This window comes from Antennarius striatus, chromosome 4 (genome assembly GCF_040054535.1).
Source record: "Antennarius striatus isolate MH-2024 chromosome 4, ASM4005453v1, whole genome shotgun sequence".
Classification (NCBI taxonomy): domain Eukaryota; kingdom Metazoa; phylum Chordata; class Actinopteri; order Lophiiformes; family Antennariidae; genus Antennarius; species Antennarius striatus.
The window spans coordinates 26,636,622-26,652,865 of NC_090779.1; the positions used below are offsets into that span (position 1 = coordinate 26,636,622).

The window sequence follows — 16,244 nt, forward strand, 5'->3', positions numbered from 1 at the left end:
TGAAATATTCAGCTTTGGGTTTTATTCACGTTTTCAGGTGAGAGTGTTGTAATTGTTCAAGAATAAAATGAATCATCATAAACACAACTTGTCTAATAAACAGTTCATGTTGGACGTGAACAACTTCTACTGCGCATGTGCGCTGCGTCGGTGGATTCAAGGAAATCAGACTAATGATGACCAGCTGCAGCAGGAGCCGCGTGACCACGATGATTGGCTGATGGGTGGGCGTGGATTGGCTGATTGATCAGCGTGGATTGGCTGATGGGATGGCTTTATGTCAAACTTGGCGTCTCCAACACAGGTGATGTCAGTTGGCGCGCAGAGTTCGGTCCAGCGCCTTCAGGTCAGCGTTAACGCGGGTTTCTCCTCCACGGCTCTGGAAGCTTCGCTTCAGGACGAGTTAAGATTCAAGCCTCTCGCTGCTCCAGCCTGAGTCTCTGATTGGCTGATTGTCTTTAACGCGCAGCACCTGGAGCAGCAGCGACCCGGCGTCAGCCAGCAGGTGCGTAAAGCTGGCGTCAGCCAGCAGGTGCGTAAAGCTGGCGTCAGCCAGCAGGTGCGTAAAGCTGGCGTCAGCCAGCAGGTGCGTAAAGCTGGCGTCAGCCAGTGTAGCATATAGAAAAAGTATTTCATTTCAACAAAAGTCTTCCGTTCTTTGTTTTTGAGCTTCATTCTTTTGTTCAAACGAGTGTTTTGTATTTTATTTTAAAGTTGTTCTTTTGGGGTCTCCGTTACCTTCGACCCGTGACGTCACTTCCTGGGACGCGAGCCCTTTCCAGTCACGTTCTGGCGATGAGGTGAGTTTGTGAAGTGCTCCCGTGTTGCATGTGGTATAAAAAGTCGGAAACCATGAAGAACGAAGATAGTGTTAGAAAGTAAGAGTTGGGTTTGATATTATCGAGTTTTTTGTCCCGAGTGAAGTGTTTGGTCAATGTTTAGAGAATGTGTATTTCGCGGGAAAAATTCAGGACAACCGCGGCAATTGTTTTCATGACATTTCCTGTGCTGCAGGTTGCTGCGCTCTGTCCCGCTTTGTGTGCGCAATTTGTGACCGTGTCTCTTCATTTGTGCAGAATAAATACGCCAGCTGGGCTCAAACCATCACGTCCAGGGTCCTTATTACACAACGCCCCCACAGTCCCGGTCCGGGGGGGGGGGGGGGGGGCAGAGGAAGACCCCTGAGCGCCTACCCCTCGTGGAAGCCTCCAGCAGCAGGTGAGTCCCTCCTGATGGGGGTGTTGGCTCATGGGGGGGCGGAACCAGTGGCCACCAGCCGTGTGGCGGTGCTCACGTTAACCTACCGGGCCCTCAGGTCCGGTACCGAGCTGGACCTGGGGTGACGTAGGCCTGCAGACACCGGTTGTTGGTCGGACTGAAACGTCCGCCCACCGTGTGAGGCCTTCACCCTGATGATTATTGATGATACCGCTGCTGGTTATTGATGATGATACCGCTGCTGGTTATTGATAAGGCTGCTGGTTATTGATGATAATACCAAGTCGTGTTAAATGTGACGTCACCTGACGTGACTGTATTGAAGTGAACTGACTGATAGATTAGTGTTAAGAAAACACACCAGAATAGTTTAACAGTTGATCTTAAAAGACTCAAGATGTAAAGTGTGTGTTGTGTAAAGAAACTGGTTTACCTGTACAATGTGTTGTTGGTGACCACATAACTTGGATGACAGATGCTCGTAGACTCATCGTTGGTCTCAGGAGCGACACTTTATTCACTGTCATTCACACACGTTACACTCTCAGCCATTCCGGTGTCCGGTCTCTTTACACTGTCCCGTATCACTCCGCCCACAAAGCATCACAGTACAACTGGCGGCACTATGTACTTCACAATGAAAGTCTTTGTCAACCTTTACATGTTCACTGTGGACACCAAAGACTATTTTAACTCTGAAATAACAAGAACTAAAAAGCATTTACTTGCATAAATGTGTAACAAGTGGGTCATTGTGCAAATTGAGCAGCATTTCAACTTTCTATAGTTTTTTGTGAACATTTAGTTTTCCTTCAGCTGTTCATGAAACATCTTTTTTTGTCATTTGGTCTTTGCTGACTGGAGCTCAGGTTTGGCTCGATGGTCCTTTGTCTCCCTCGAGTGGTTAAAATGAGTACTACAGCTAATGAACTGTTGGTTTCACCTGATCTAGTTTTATTGGTCTAAAGTTGTGTATCTTAGTTTTGTCTAATTATTGTTAGAGGTTGGGGGTAGGGGCTAGTTAGTTTGGGAGGGGGGCAGAGAGGGAAGAGTGCACCGATGACTCAATCTCAAAGTACCTAAGAAGTGAAAGTTTAGTTACAAAAAGGATCATAAAAATTATCAATCCAATTAAAAACATGTTAAACCATTTTAATGAAAAATCAGTAGTCAAAGAATAGGAATACATTTTTTTTGTTTACACTATCTTAATTATGAAGACTCTAATTCTGAAAAACTAGGTTTTGAAATGACTAGTTTTTGAACCCAGCTAACTATGGATTTTAAAGGAACCAGGTTTAGAACTAACCAGCATCACTGTGTGCAGGAGAGCAGGTGGAAAGGCAGTAGCTCTAGAATCTGAAGAACAGGATTCAGATTTACTGTGGTGTTAATGCGAAGAGAAACGGAGTAGGGGTCACTTTAAAATAAGGGTTAGCTAAGAGGGTCGTGTAGGTGGAAAGTGTCAGATCCAGTGATGAGGGGGAAACTTGACATTGAGGGTGTTGTATTTACGAGTGACTTTGGTTTAATTTCCAGGAAAAGAACCACAGATGCGTTATTTGTCTTGATGTTAATGAAGTAGAGAGAAGGTCAGGAGGAGCTCCATGGTGTCTGTAGATCTAGAGAAAGAAAGACAGGGTACCCAGAGAGGAACTAGGGTCCTGCATGAAGTCTGGAGTGGCAGAGGTCTGTTAGAACAGTACAGGACATTAACGAGTTCAGCTGAACAGGTGAGGTGTGCTGCAGGTGTGAGGGAGTTCAACGTAGAGGTGGGACTGATCAGGGATCAGATCTGAGCCCCTTCCTGTTTGCAGTGGTGATGATGGGCTGACTGATGGAGTTGGACTGGATTACCTCATGGACCATCATGTTCACAGATGACATTGTGAAAGCAGGGATCAGGTGGAGGAACATTCTTCCTTCTCCACTCCACTCATTAATGCACAGGTGCTGTTTTCCTCTCCATTGCATGCCACCACCTTTGTAAATGTTCCTCCACCTGCTCCGTGCAGATCAGTGTCATCTGTGAACATCATGGTCCATGGGGACTCCAGTCTAACTTCATATGTCAGCCTATTACCTCCACTGCAAACAGGAAGGGGCTCAGATCTGATCCCTGATCAGTCCCACCTCTAACCACCTGTTTTGCTGCCCTCGTTCATGTCCTGTATTGTTCTAACGGACTTCTCTGCCAGTCCAGACCTCCTCATGCAGTCCCACACTTCCTCTCTGTCATAGACTTTCTGTAGATCTACAAAGACACCATGGAGCTTCTCTTTTGGGGCAGTAGTGTCTCCGTTGTAGAGCAGACGCCTTGCGGTCAGACATTGGCGGTTCGAGTCCTGCTCCCACCAGCCAGTTTCAGAGTGGGAGGTGTCTGCTCACCTCCCGGTCACTGCCGAGGAGCCCTTGAGCGAGGCGCTGTCCCCCCACAACCTAATTTGCGGCGCGACCGTCACTCAGCCTCCCCCTGTACTGGTTGTGGTACTAATGGCATGCCTACAGGTCCCTAGTGTTAGGGTTAGATCCCTAACCCCTAGGGCTCATGGGAAGGTTAGCTTCCATTGGTTCCAGCTCTAAACACAGTGCTACATCCACACTCCACTGTCTGGGAGACGGATTTTATGCTAAATCCCTTTAGGGGCCAGAGCCATGTTCATTTGGATCACCACACAAGTTTTGTGAGGTGACCCGATTGGGCCAGCTCAACAGGGGGAGTTGTTGGGAATTATCATTAAACAAATGGAAACGACCACAAAGCCCATCTGCTGACACAAACATGGATAATACACACTTTGTTCCTCGTCTACCACATCGTGTGAAGGGATACATACGGCAAACTGATCGTTGTTCAGTTAACTTTGTTGGTACTACAACTTGTTTCATCACTGGAGACGCACCTCTAGACCGAGACCAAAGAACCTAGAGGGTTAGTGTTCATAGAAAAACCCTAAAGTGTGTGTGTGTCCCTCCCTCTGATTGTGGTGATGATGATGATGATGTGCTATTGATAATGCTGATGAAAGTGAATGCCTCAAAGATGATACTAATAATGATTATGGTGATGAGGATGCCGATTAGGGTATCAATAATTAAGATGCTGATGAACATGATGCTGATACTGCTAACAATGATGGCGATGAGGTGATTGAGGTGACGAGCAGTATTCGGTGTTTCATGTCCGAATCCATCACATACATCCATGGCCTAATATGTCCTCACATTTGTAGCCTAAAAAACAACCGGTCATGCTCTCGCGTCCCAACAGGTATTGGGATCTCCCACATTATATAAAGTTGTCTTTGTATGATGTGGGAGATGCACCTGAGTAAGACTCCTGTATCAGAGCGGTCATCAGAGTGCGACTCGACATCGAAATGGCTTTTACTGCGGTCGTCAATTTCCTTGGACAGAAACCCGTCTCAGCCATCAAGGAGGAGTTCCACAGGATTGCAGGTGAGTCATGTGGAGATCTGTTAAATTAACTTAAAGTTATATCTGACATTGTGCTGCAACCTCAGACTTCAGTACCTGAGTTACTTTAATTTTTTATTAGGATTTCCCGACATAACTGGCTGCATGGATGGCACCCCATCGAGGCTCCATCCTATAAATCCATCAACCCAAACGTGCAGGTACATGTAGATTGACTATTAAAATGTTAGACTGAGTCATAGCTAAACTAACATCTGTCATTCTCTGCCCTGTCAAGATCATGTGTGGTGCTGAAATCCACATTTCTGAAGTGGAGGCAATGTATGTTGGGTCGTTCCACGACTTCAGGATATACGGTGAGTCTTGCCTGAAAGGTCTCTACAGGTTGGCCGGACAGAGGGATGGAGATGAGAAGGACGTGCAGCAGGTTAGGGTGATGAATAGAGATGGAAATGTGGCAACTAGTGCCAGTGTCCTGGGTAGATGGAAGGAATACTCTGAGGAGATGAGGAAAATCAGAAAAAGGGAGGGTGGAAGATGCAAGTGTGGTGGACCAGGAAGTAGCGGTGATCAGCAAGTGTGAAGGTAGAAGGGCACTAAAGAGGAAGGAACGGGAGGGCAGTTGGTCTGGATGGCATTCCTGGAGGTACAGAACCTTCTCCTGGGTGGCTGTGGAGTTTTTGACCAGGTTGTTCAACAGAATTTTAGCGGCTGAGAAGATGCCTGAGGAATGGAGGAAGAGTGTGCTGGTTCCCATTTTTAGGAACAAGGGTCGTCTGCTGAGTTGTGGGAACTATGGAGGGATACATTTGATGAATCCCACGATGAAGTTGTGGGTAACGAGTGGTAGAAGGTAGTTAGGACAGATGTGAGTATTTACAGGTGACTTTGGTTTAATTTCCAGGAAAAGAACCACAGATGCATTCTTTTCCTTGAGGATGTTTATGAAGTACAGAGAAGGTCAGGAGGAGCTCCATGGTGTCTGTAGATCTAGAGAAAGAATGACAGGGTACCCAGAGAGGAACTGGGGTCCTGCATGAAGTCTGGAGTGGCAGAGGTCCATTAGAACAGTACAGGACATGAACGAGTTCAGCTGAACAGGTGAGGTGTGCTGCAGGTGTGAGGGAGTTCAACGTAGAGGTGGGACTGATCAGGGATCAGATCTGAGCCCCTTCCTGTTTGCAGTGGTGATGATGGGCTGACTGATGGAGTTGGACTGGATTACCTCATGGACCATCATGTTCACAGATGACATTGTGAAAGCAGGGATCAGGTGGAGGAACATTCTTCCTTCTCCACTCATTAATGCACAGGTGCTGTTTTCCTCTCCATCGCATGCCACCACCTTTCTAAATGTTCCTCCACCTGCTCCATTCAGATCAGTGTCATCTGTGAACATCATGGTCCATGTGGAATCCAGTCTAACTTCATGTCAGCCTATTTCCTCCACTTTAAACAGGAAGGGGCTCAGATCTGATCCCTGATCAGTTCTACCTCTACCTCGAACCCCTCCCTCACACCTGCAGCACACCTCACCTGTTCTGCTGCCCTCGTTCATGTCCTGTATTGTTCTAACGGACTTCTCTGCCAGTCCAGACCTCCTCATGCAGTCCCACACTTCCTCTCTGTCATAAACTTTCTCTAGATGTACAAAGACACCATGGAGCTCCTTCTGACCTTCTCTGTACCTCATTAACATTCTCAAGGCATCTAATGCATCTGTGCTCCTTTTCCTGGGAATGAAACCATATTGTTGCTCGTAAATACTCCCATCTGTCCTAACTCTACCCTTTACCATTTGTTCCAAGAACTTCATTGTGTGACTCTTCAACTCTATCCTTCTAGTGTTTCTACAACTCTGCACGTCACCTTTGTTCCTAAAAATGGGAACCAGCACACTTCCTCCATTCCTCAGGCTTCTTCTCAGCCGCTAGAACTCTGTTGAACAACCTGGTCAAAAACTCCAGTCACCTCTCAGAGAAGGTTCCATACCTCCAGGAATGTCTTCCAGATCAATTGCCTTCCTCTTCCTTCCTCTTCAGTGCTATTTAGTGGTAGATTTGTTTCATCTCATCAAGGAAAATATGGTCTAAGACTATTTCTTTGAAATTGTGTAGAAAAATTTATTTTGAAAAGGAGGGTAACATACCATTCAAGAACCAGTTACCAGGGAAGAGATTATGTAAAACCAAAGAACAAGTATGAACCAGTTTATGAAGAGGAGCTAAACTCTGCATACATGCAGTGCTTGTATGTCATCCCATGATGCACATAGTTATTCAGCACTTTGTTGCATTGATTGTAGTTTGGCAAAATATATTTTTTAAACGATTGCAAGATACTGCCGCTGTCTGTACTTCTGCTCCACAGGTGGGGAACACGCATGGAAGACAGGAAACCCAAAGGCCTGAACCCCCCCCCCCCCCCTTCAGTGGCTGGAGCTCGACTAAAAGTGGCAGATGGGACAGATGGAATTGCAGTCAATCTCCTTTTCTTGCCCTTCTCTATCCCCACTCTATTTCCTTTCCCACCCAACCGGTCAAGGCGGATGACCGTCCCCCAGAGCCTGGGTCCTGCCCGGAGTTTCTTCCTCAATGAGGGAGTTTTTCCCCGCCGCTGTCGCTTCTGCTTGCTCTGGTGGGTCTTGTTGGGTTTGTCTGTTAAAGCGCTTTGAAATGTTGATGTGATAAAGCGCTATACAAATAAAAGTTTATTGAACTAATTTTGGCTGTATTTTTCTGAGAAATGACCTTTATCTTGTGGTTTCTGACATGGAGACGCCCTTTGTCGAGACTCTTCATGCTTTTCAAGTTGTTGAAAGTAAGCGGAAGGTTTTGGTGATTACACCCCATGATGTGGGATACTTCAAGACCTTTTTAATGTCCAAACTAGGTTTTAAACTAAATTGGTTTTAAAGTAACTGGGTTTTGAACTAATTAACCCTGGAGGTTTAGAACAAAAAGTAGGGTCTAAACTAACTAGGTTTTCAAGTTTATTTCTAATCTAGCCCAAATTCACATAAAATGTCTCAAAGGGCTTTACAATCTGCACATGGACTATATCCCTCTGACCTTTGTGTACTGCGTGTAGTACGACTCTCACATCGGATAAGGAACAAATCTCTTCAAAAAACCCTTTTAACAAGGGAAAAAAAAATGGATGGGAAAAACCTCAGGAAGACTACAGAGGAGGGACCCGTCTCCCAGGAGAGAAGAAGCAATCCATCCAGATGCTGATCCATCCAGTAGAGACCACCAGCCGATGAAGCAGACTGAGGTCACCGATAGCCAATAATCCACCACACAAAGGCCTGAGAGAGACAACAGGAGAGACGGAGCAAGGGCGAGATTGACTGTCTATTATTTATGATTGTTTGTTTACATTGTTTGGACTTTTACGTCAATGCCTCTTTATGTGCTTTCAATTGTTGCTTGAGAATGAATAAAGTTTTTTTAATTGAATATGAATTTTGTTTTATAAATCAGGGTTGTTGTAAAGGTTGACTTTAGGATAGGTTAAGGTTCAGGGGTTTAGAGGCTGTGGGACAGATTAGGGGTTTGAGGGTTACAGGGTTAGGGTTTGGGGTTTAATGGTTAGGGGTCAGGGGTATCACGTGAAGCTCTCCGGTGCGGCATACCTGAACCCGGTGTGGTTCAGGACGCTCCTGGCCTCGTCACTCCAACCAGAGACTCTTTGTTGACAGACACCAGCTGGTCGCCCACCTGCAGCCTGCAGTCCTGAAATACAACAAACACACAGATGGACAAGGTCCAGAGGAACACTCAGGTGTCTGTTGTTCACCATCATCACCATCATCATCATCACCATCAACTTCATCACCATCATCATCACCATCATCATCACCATCATCATCACCATCATCGTCACCATCATCACCATCATCATCATCGCCATCACCATCATCATCATCATCATCATCGCCATCATCACCATCATCATCGCCATCACCATCATCATCACCATCACCATCATCAGAGCGTAGTCTCTCTGTGGGGCAGGAACCTACAAACAACAGACCATTTCTATGTGAAGTGGTAAGAGCTGAGATTGATGACGACTGATGATGTCATCGATCATTTGTGGGTTTTTTAAATTTTATATACAATATTGATCATCGAAGGGAAATTAGTGATTGCACATTCTGAAACTGTTCTAGTCATGTGTGCTCAGTGTGTACACACTCTAACACACACACTGAGGGGGTCTTTAGGCATGCAGTGGGGAGTGGGGGGGTAGAGTGGCCCGCAGCTCTGTCCTCATGAGCAACTTGTAAAGGGGACGGCGCCTTGCTCAAGGGCGCCTCACTCAAGGGCGCCTCAGCAGTGCTCTGGGGGTGAGCTGACACCCCCACTGTCAGCTCACACTACAGGTGTCTGGGTCACGTTCTGTGGCTGCTCTGTGCTGACGTCAGCTGTCCTAAGTCGTCTGTGACGTCATAACGCTTTGTTCCATACTAACAGGTTAGTGCTGATAAACTAAGGTAACGTTAACCATCTGTCAGCAGAAGGCGCACCTGGAGTCGTGACGTCACATGTTAACACACGGTCGAAAATCCAATAGTTTCCCCTCCATCCACGCGTGCCGTCATCACAGCGTCGATCCACGTCACAGCTCCGACAGCGGCAGGTTCGAGGACCAGGGACTGGGGACAGAGAGCGAGGACCGGGACCGAGCACCGAGGACTGGGGACCGAGGACAGGGAGTGAGGACGGGTTCCATGTCAGGTTTCTGCAGTGGCTCTGACCCAGAAGGTCTAAGTTCTAAAGGTCTTGAATTCTAAAGACATCCGTGCGATTTCTGCACGTTACCACGGGTCACACACATAATGTAGCCGCAAGAGGACACAAGCCAGTGTCTTATTGTGCCGGTCCCAAGCCCGGATAAATACAGAGGGTTGCGTCAGGAAGGGCATCCGGCGTAAAACTTTTGCCAAATCAAAGATGTGAATCAAACCTATGACTTCCATACCGGATCGGTCGAGGCCCGGGTTAACAACGACCGCCATCGGCGCTGTTGACCTACAGGGCGCCGGTGGAAATTGGATTACTGTTGGTCGAAGAAGGAGAGGAGGAAAGTGCGTTCGCTCGAAGAAAGAGAAGAGGAACACCAAGAGTATAGGACTGAGAGTAGGGACGTTGAATGTTGGAACTATGACAGGAAAAGGTAGAGAGTTGGTTGACATGATGCAGAGGAGGAAGGTAGACATACTGTGTGTCCAGGAGACCAGGTGGAAAGGTAGCAAGGCTAGAAGTTTAGGAGCAGGGTTCAAGTTGTTCTGTCATGGTAGAGATGGGAAGAGAAATGGAGTAGGAGTTATCTTGAAGGAGGAGTTTTTTAGGAATGTCCTGGAGGTAAAAAGAGTGTCGGATAGAGTGATGAGTCTGAAGCTAGAAATAGAAGGTGTGATGTCCAATGTTGTTAGCGGGTATGCTGCACAGGTAGGATGTGAGCTGGAGGAGAAGGAGAAATTCTGGTCGGACCTTGATGAAGTGATGCAGAGCATGCCTAGAAGTGAGAGAGTTGTCATTGGAGCAGACTTCAATGGACATGTTGGTGCAGGAAACAGAGGTGATGAGGAGGTGATGGGCAGGTTTGGTATCCAGGAGAGGAACGCAGAAGGACAGATGGTGGTTGACTTTTAAAAAGGATGTAAATGGCTGTAGTGAATACTTTCTTCCAGAAGAGGCAGGAACATAGAGTGACCTATAAGAGTGGAGGTAGGAGCACACAGGTAGACTACATCTTGTGTAGACGGTGTAACCTGTAGCAAGTTTCCAGGCTACATTAATTAAAGATATTAGCTTTCGGACTAGTCAATCAGAAGACCAATTCGACTCATGGAGGTAGCGGTGCAATGAACCACACAAACACAGAACTTTATGTGCAATTAATTATATTAATTTGTGAAGAAAAAAAAAATATATACAGTGAACCCCAATATTCACTCTCTGCAGAAGGAATAAAATTAACTAAAGTGAAGTACATTTCAGATAAACCCACACACAATATTTATCATCACACTCATTGTCCAAAATAATCCAGGGTCAAGTCCAAGCTGTAATTGGTCCGTTGGCAATGGCGTGTGTGTGCGTGTGTGTATGTGGGGGGACCGGCTTCCAGAGCCTCCTACCAGACCAGGCGAAGTTCTCCGCATCGGTTGTCCCCGCTCTGAATCAGAGTCCTAGCTCGCCATCGTTTAGTCGAGTCCTCACCGGCACTCCGACCAAATCCATAAAAAAATGTTCAACGTTCATATAGTTCGTATAACTCGTCCACACAGGTCTGTTCCGGTAGCCTGCGGCTGATCAGGTAACTCCAATGCCGGCTGCTTTCGACGCTTCCGGATCTCTCTCTCTTTCGCGGACACACACCCCCAACGCCGTTTTCTCACTGGCTTTTATTGCAGGTGACATCATTAGCAGCCCCACAGGTGAATGCGTGATGTCATACACCACGTGACAAGTTCACACTAGTGTGGAACCTAACGTCCTTTGCTATGGTAAGAATAAAAATATTAATAATAAGAAAAATATTAATAATAACCAAAATAACCATCGAATATTACTGTGGTAACATTCATCCTGGTTACACTCTCCCGTCCTTAAACTATGCTCGTCCCGTTGCATGCTAACTAAACAATTTCAACAGACGGCACAACCAGATCTGATGGGGGTGAAACACCTAGGAGGTTGGACAAGCTGCGTATTACCAGTTGAACTACAGATTCTGAGGGTTTACCAAGAGCTGTATACTGGAGTCGATCAGGAGCTAAACGTTGACGGGTTGAACGTCTAAGAGTTGGGTCATGGTCAACTACTTCAGTGGCAACTAATGGCTCTGAGTCAGTGGCAACTGGTGGCTCTGCATTAGTGGCAACTGGTGGATCTGCGTCAGTGGCAACTAGCTGGAATGACTCTTCAGGTAAGTTTTCAATTTGTGACTTATTAACAAGATTTCCTTCCACCCTTGATTCCTCTTCAAATACTTCCGAGACCACAGGGCTAACAGACGGAGGAGTTAGAGGACTGCTTTGGACAGCTACAATCGATGACAAAGGAACAGGAGCTGGAATGTCTTTGTCCATGGTGAATTGGACTGCGGGTAAGTTTGGATTCAGTGAAACTACGGTCTCAAAATCATCATCACTAGCAAGGTACTCCAAGGAGCCGTCAGCATCTTGACTGCAATGGTCAACAACTTGACGAGAACGAGTACATGGTCTTACAGCAGGAATTGTGTCAAATGATGCCCTACGGTCTTCCTTAGATGGAAGGAAACCACAGGGGAGAAGGAGGTCTCTATGGAGAGTGCGAATGGGTCCATCTCCGATTTCCGGCTTCACTTTGTAGACTGGGAGATCACCAGCTCTGCTAACCACCACATAGACGTCTTCTTCCCACTTGTCAGACAGTTTATGTTTTCCCCTGAGACGCACATTCCTCACAAGCACTCGATCACCTGCTTCCAATGCTGCTGGTATGACTCTCTGATCAAACCGTGTTTTGTTTCGTTCTGCTGATTTATGAGCATTCTCTGAGGCTATTTTGAAACTCTCTTCCAGTCGTAACTTCAGTCCTTGAACATATTGTGAATGACTTTTGTTCTTGGCCCCCAGCAGTGGTAGTCCAAAAACCATATCGACAGGAAGACGGGGTGTTCGGCCAAACATTAACTCATAAGGTGTGTAACCGGTCACATCGTTCTTAGTACAGTTGTATGCATGAACTAATGGTTTCACATAGTCCTTCCATTTTGACTTTTGCTTCTCTTCCAGTGTTCCAAGCATGCTCAAAAGTGTCCGATTAAATCTCTCCACGGGATTGCCTCTGGGATGGTACGGTGTAGTTCGACTCTTCTGGATTCCTGCAGCTTCACACAATTCTTTGATCAATTTTGATTCAAAATCTGTTCCTTGATCTGTGTGGATACGCTCGGGGATGCCATAATAGACAATAAAATTGTCCCATAAACATTTTGCCACAGTTTTTGCCTTTTGGTTTGGTGTTGGAAGGGCCACAGCAAACTTTGTAAAGTGATCTGTTAAAACAAGAATGTCCTTGGCATTACTAGAGTCAGGCTCGAGGCTCAGGAAATCCATACAGAGTAACTCGAGGGGACGTGAGGTGATTATATTGACAAGTGGTGCACTCTTCTCAGGAAGGGTTTTCCTTCGCACACAGCGGCCACAGGTCCTAATCTTTTGTTCGACGTCCCTAGCCATTTTAGGCCAATAGAACCGTGCACGAACAAGATCAAGGGTGCGATCGATTCCAAGGTGACCCATATCATCATGAAGGCTCTTCAGTACAAAAGGGCGGAGTTCATCAGGGAGAACAAGTTGGTATGACAAAGCTGCATTGTTGTGACGTTTGCGGTACAAGATACCATCTATGAGTTCTAACCTTGTCCATTCTCGCAACAAAAGAGGGAGTTCGGGCAATTCCACCCTAGCTGTTGGTGGGACCTTCTCTCCTGTCTCCATCTGGTGAATGAGTTCTCTCATGCTTGGGTCTGCCCTCTGTTTTTCTTTCAAGCTGGAGTGAGACAGCGCTGGAACAACAGGTAAGTGATCTTCAGAGATGTAACTTTCTAGTACAGCATCGGCTCTACGTGAAAGCGACTCGATCAGGGTCATGCAACACTGACCAGAATCAACGGCCTGAGAGGCTTTAACCAGCTGACTCTGGCAGATTGCGTCGACAATGTCAGGAGAAATGACATCAGTGTCTGCAAGATGGTGGGATATAAACTGGTGAATAAGTTCAACATCTTTCGGTGACTCTTCGGCAGAGGCTGTGTTGGGTCGCCGGGAGAGTGCGTCTGCATCATAGTTGTGCTTTCCAGCTCGATAGAGCAACTTAAAAGAGAATGTGGAAAGAGCAGCCAACCAACGATGACCAGTAGCATCCAGTTTAGCTGATGTCAGAACATAGGTCAGGGGGTTGCTGTCTGTCACTACTGTGAATTCTGCTCCATACAGATAGTCCTGAAACTTTTCGGTGACACTCCATTTAAGTGCTAAAAATTCTAGTTTGTGGGCTGGATATCTACTCTCACTTTGAGAAAGACCACGGCTGGCAAAAGCTATTGCCCGAAGCTTTCCGTCCTGTTCTTGATACAAGGCAGCACCTAAACCTGTAATGCTTGCATCCGTGTGTAAAATGTAAGGAAGAGCTGGGTCAGCCAACCCGAGAACTGGTGCAGATGAAAGTTTGTCAATGAGGGTCTCAAAGGCTTGTTGGCAACCTTGATTCCATCGCTCTCCAAAAGGCTGGTTTGAGCTGCAGTGCAACTTGGCGGATGTCTGAGGTTTGGTCTTTCGGACTGGGGCGTAACCCCGAGTTAGATCATTGAGAGGCTTGGCGATGACAGCATAGTCTTTCATAAAGCGGCGGTAGTACCCTGCGAAACCCAGGAAAGATCTCAGCTGCTTTAAGTTTGTGGGAATGGACCAGGACTTGATGGCAGCAATCTTTTCAGGATCTGTTTCAACCCCGCTCTCTGACACAATATGCCCCAGGTAACGGACTGAAGTCTGGAAAAATTTACATTTTTCTGGAGAAAGCTTTAATCCATACTCCTTCAGCCGGCTCAGTACTCGCAGTAGTCTTTTCTCATGCTCTTCTAGAGTGTTTGAGAATATGATTAGATCATCAAGAAACACCAGCACTTCCTTGAGATGAAGGTCTCCCATGCATCGCTCCATCAACCGCTGGAATGTGCTTGGTGCGTTAGTGACTCCTTGAGGCATTCTATTGAATTCCCAGAAACCTAACGGAGTTACAAAAGCAGTCTTGGGTTTGTCTGCCTCTTCCATTTCGATCTGATAATATCCTGATTTCAAGTCGAGTACTGAAAACCATCTTGAACCGGTAAGGGCAATAAAAGACTCTTCCAAGTTTGGCAGGGCATAGGCATCTTTTATAGTCTGGAGATTGAGTTTACGATAGTCAATGCACAGCCGTACATCACCATTCTTCTTTTTGACAACCACAATAGGAGATGAAAAATGAGATGTTGACTCCCTAATCACACCAGCATCCAGAAGCTCACGAAGATGTCTGCGTACAGCTTCAATGTCTTTTGGATGGATAGGGCGGGCACGTTGCTTGAACGGGGTCTCATCATGAAGAGTGATATGGTGTTTAACTTGGTTGGTGCATCCAAAGTCAAGATCGTGGTGGGAGAATACTTCAGATATTGCGTTGAGCTTCTCAGTGACTCGCTCCTTCCACTCTGATGTTATGGGAGAGTTGCCAAAATTCAGATTCAAGTTGACAGATTGCTGTGTGATTCTGGATGGGGGGTCAGTCACATGATGCTGAGACAGGATGCAGTGGTAGGTCTCAAGCTCTGCAATTACACTGAAGGATGGAATATAAACATCTTGCTCTGACTCGTTGGTTACAATCACTGGAACTTTATAGGGAAAATGAGCTGGAAATGATATTAAACAGCTGCTGACGCACAACCCACCAGGCAGAGCTGACACAGGATGGTGAAGTAAGACTGACTGGTTGGCTGTTGGAGAGGGGGTCCTAGCTGTGCCCTCGATCACCAAAGTGCGGCCGGCCGGAACTCGCACTGGGGCTTTGCTTAAGAGTCGAACCACTCCAACATTACCAGTGTCATGTTGCTGATGCGTCAGCTGCAGTGTGTTTAATACAGCTCTGTAACCTTGAGTACTTGGCTGAAATGCTGAAGATTTATTACACATATATTGTTCGTACAAAGGCTCAAGCGTATTCATGCCAATAAGCACAGATGAAGAAGAGCCAGGACTAAAATCAGGAACCACAAGCGCCAGTGTAAAAATCTCAATGTCTCGACCCAAAAAGGTTTTGGGGAAAGTCACTGACAGATCAATATAACCAAGATAGGGGATTGAGTGGCCTGCTGCTCCCTCGATTTCCAACAGATCATGCAGTGAGTGGATTGGGTGATCATGAAGATAGTGATTGAAAAATGAGGCGGGTACAGTAGTCACCTGTGACCCAGTATCCAACAGGCACCGACAGTTGTGACCTGTTATTTTAACTTCTGCTGTACAGCGAGAACCCACTAGGCCTCTGGGCAATTTGGCTGTTGCCCTAGGTCGAGAAGGCTGCAACTCTGCACACTGAACAGTCATTTTTGACATGGCGGGACAGGATGGGTCCAGCTCAGTTCCTGTTTGTCCCACAACAGGAACGGAGTTTAGTTTAACTGATCAGATCTGGAAGATTGTCTTTGTTTCTTGTCATTGAATTGTTTTCTTTTTGCACTAACCAGGGCAGAGTTAGGTGGATTGTTGCATTGAGGCTTGATATGGCCATCCTCACCGCAACGGAAGCAGAACCCAGGCTTTGGGTTTACAACAGCAATATCAGCAGTCTTTGATTTACTATGAGGCTTCGTAGCATGACCGAGTCTGGAAGCACAGGAACCATGTTGTACTTGAGACTGCATTGCAGTCAAGACAGATAGCTGTTGTTGAATGGCTGCCATTTGCTTAGTAAGTTGCTTGGTCAGTGTGGTCAATGTTGCACACATCCCCTTTTCCTCTTCCTCATACGCGAACTGAGCCT

At 46.4% G+C, this 16,244-nt stretch overlaps 3 long non-coding RNA genes across 5 annotated transcripts; 2 read left to right on the plus strand and 1 right to left on the minus strand.

The window, feature by feature from the left end:
- The first annotated feature begins 240 nt into the window (after positions 1-240).
- Positions 241-5,485, plus strand: LOC137594401 (uncharacterized). 2 transcript variants are annotated; one of them, XR_011035238.1, is made up of 5 exons: positions 241-505; positions 715-800; positions 1,077-1,218; positions 4,490-4,856; positions 4,934-5,485. It is a non-coding gene; the product is annotated as an uncharacterized lncRNA (long non-coding RNA). The 2 variants fall into 2 exon arrangements; XR_011035237.1 differs by lacking the exons at positions 241-505; positions 715-800; positions 1,077-1,218 and having other exon boundaries at positions 1,231-4,677; positions 4,778-4,856; positions 4,934-5,465.
- Positions 5,486-6,644: 1,159 nt separating this feature from the next.
- Positions 6,645-9,216, minus strand: LOC137594403 (uncharacterized). The gene is made up of 3 exons (XR_011035241.1): positions 8,608-9,216; positions 8,294-8,393; positions 6,645-7,966 (listed from the first exon to the last, which is right to left on the minus strand). It is a non-coding gene; the product is annotated as an uncharacterized lncRNA (long non-coding RNA).
- A 1,570-nt stretch (positions 9,217-10,786) lies between these two features.
- On the plus strand, positions 10,787-12,709 carry LOC137594402 (uncharacterized). Of its 2 annotated transcripts, XR_011035240.1 has the most exons (7): positions 10,787-10,986; positions 11,084-11,176; positions 11,326-11,598; positions 11,677-11,778; positions 11,944-12,153; positions 12,293-12,357; positions 12,452-12,709. It is a non-coding gene; the product is annotated as an uncharacterized lncRNA (long non-coding RNA). The 2 variants fall into 2 exon arrangements; XR_011035239.1 differs by having other exon boundaries at positions 10,787-11,176.
- Positions 12,710-16,244: the final 3,535 nt, after the last annotated feature.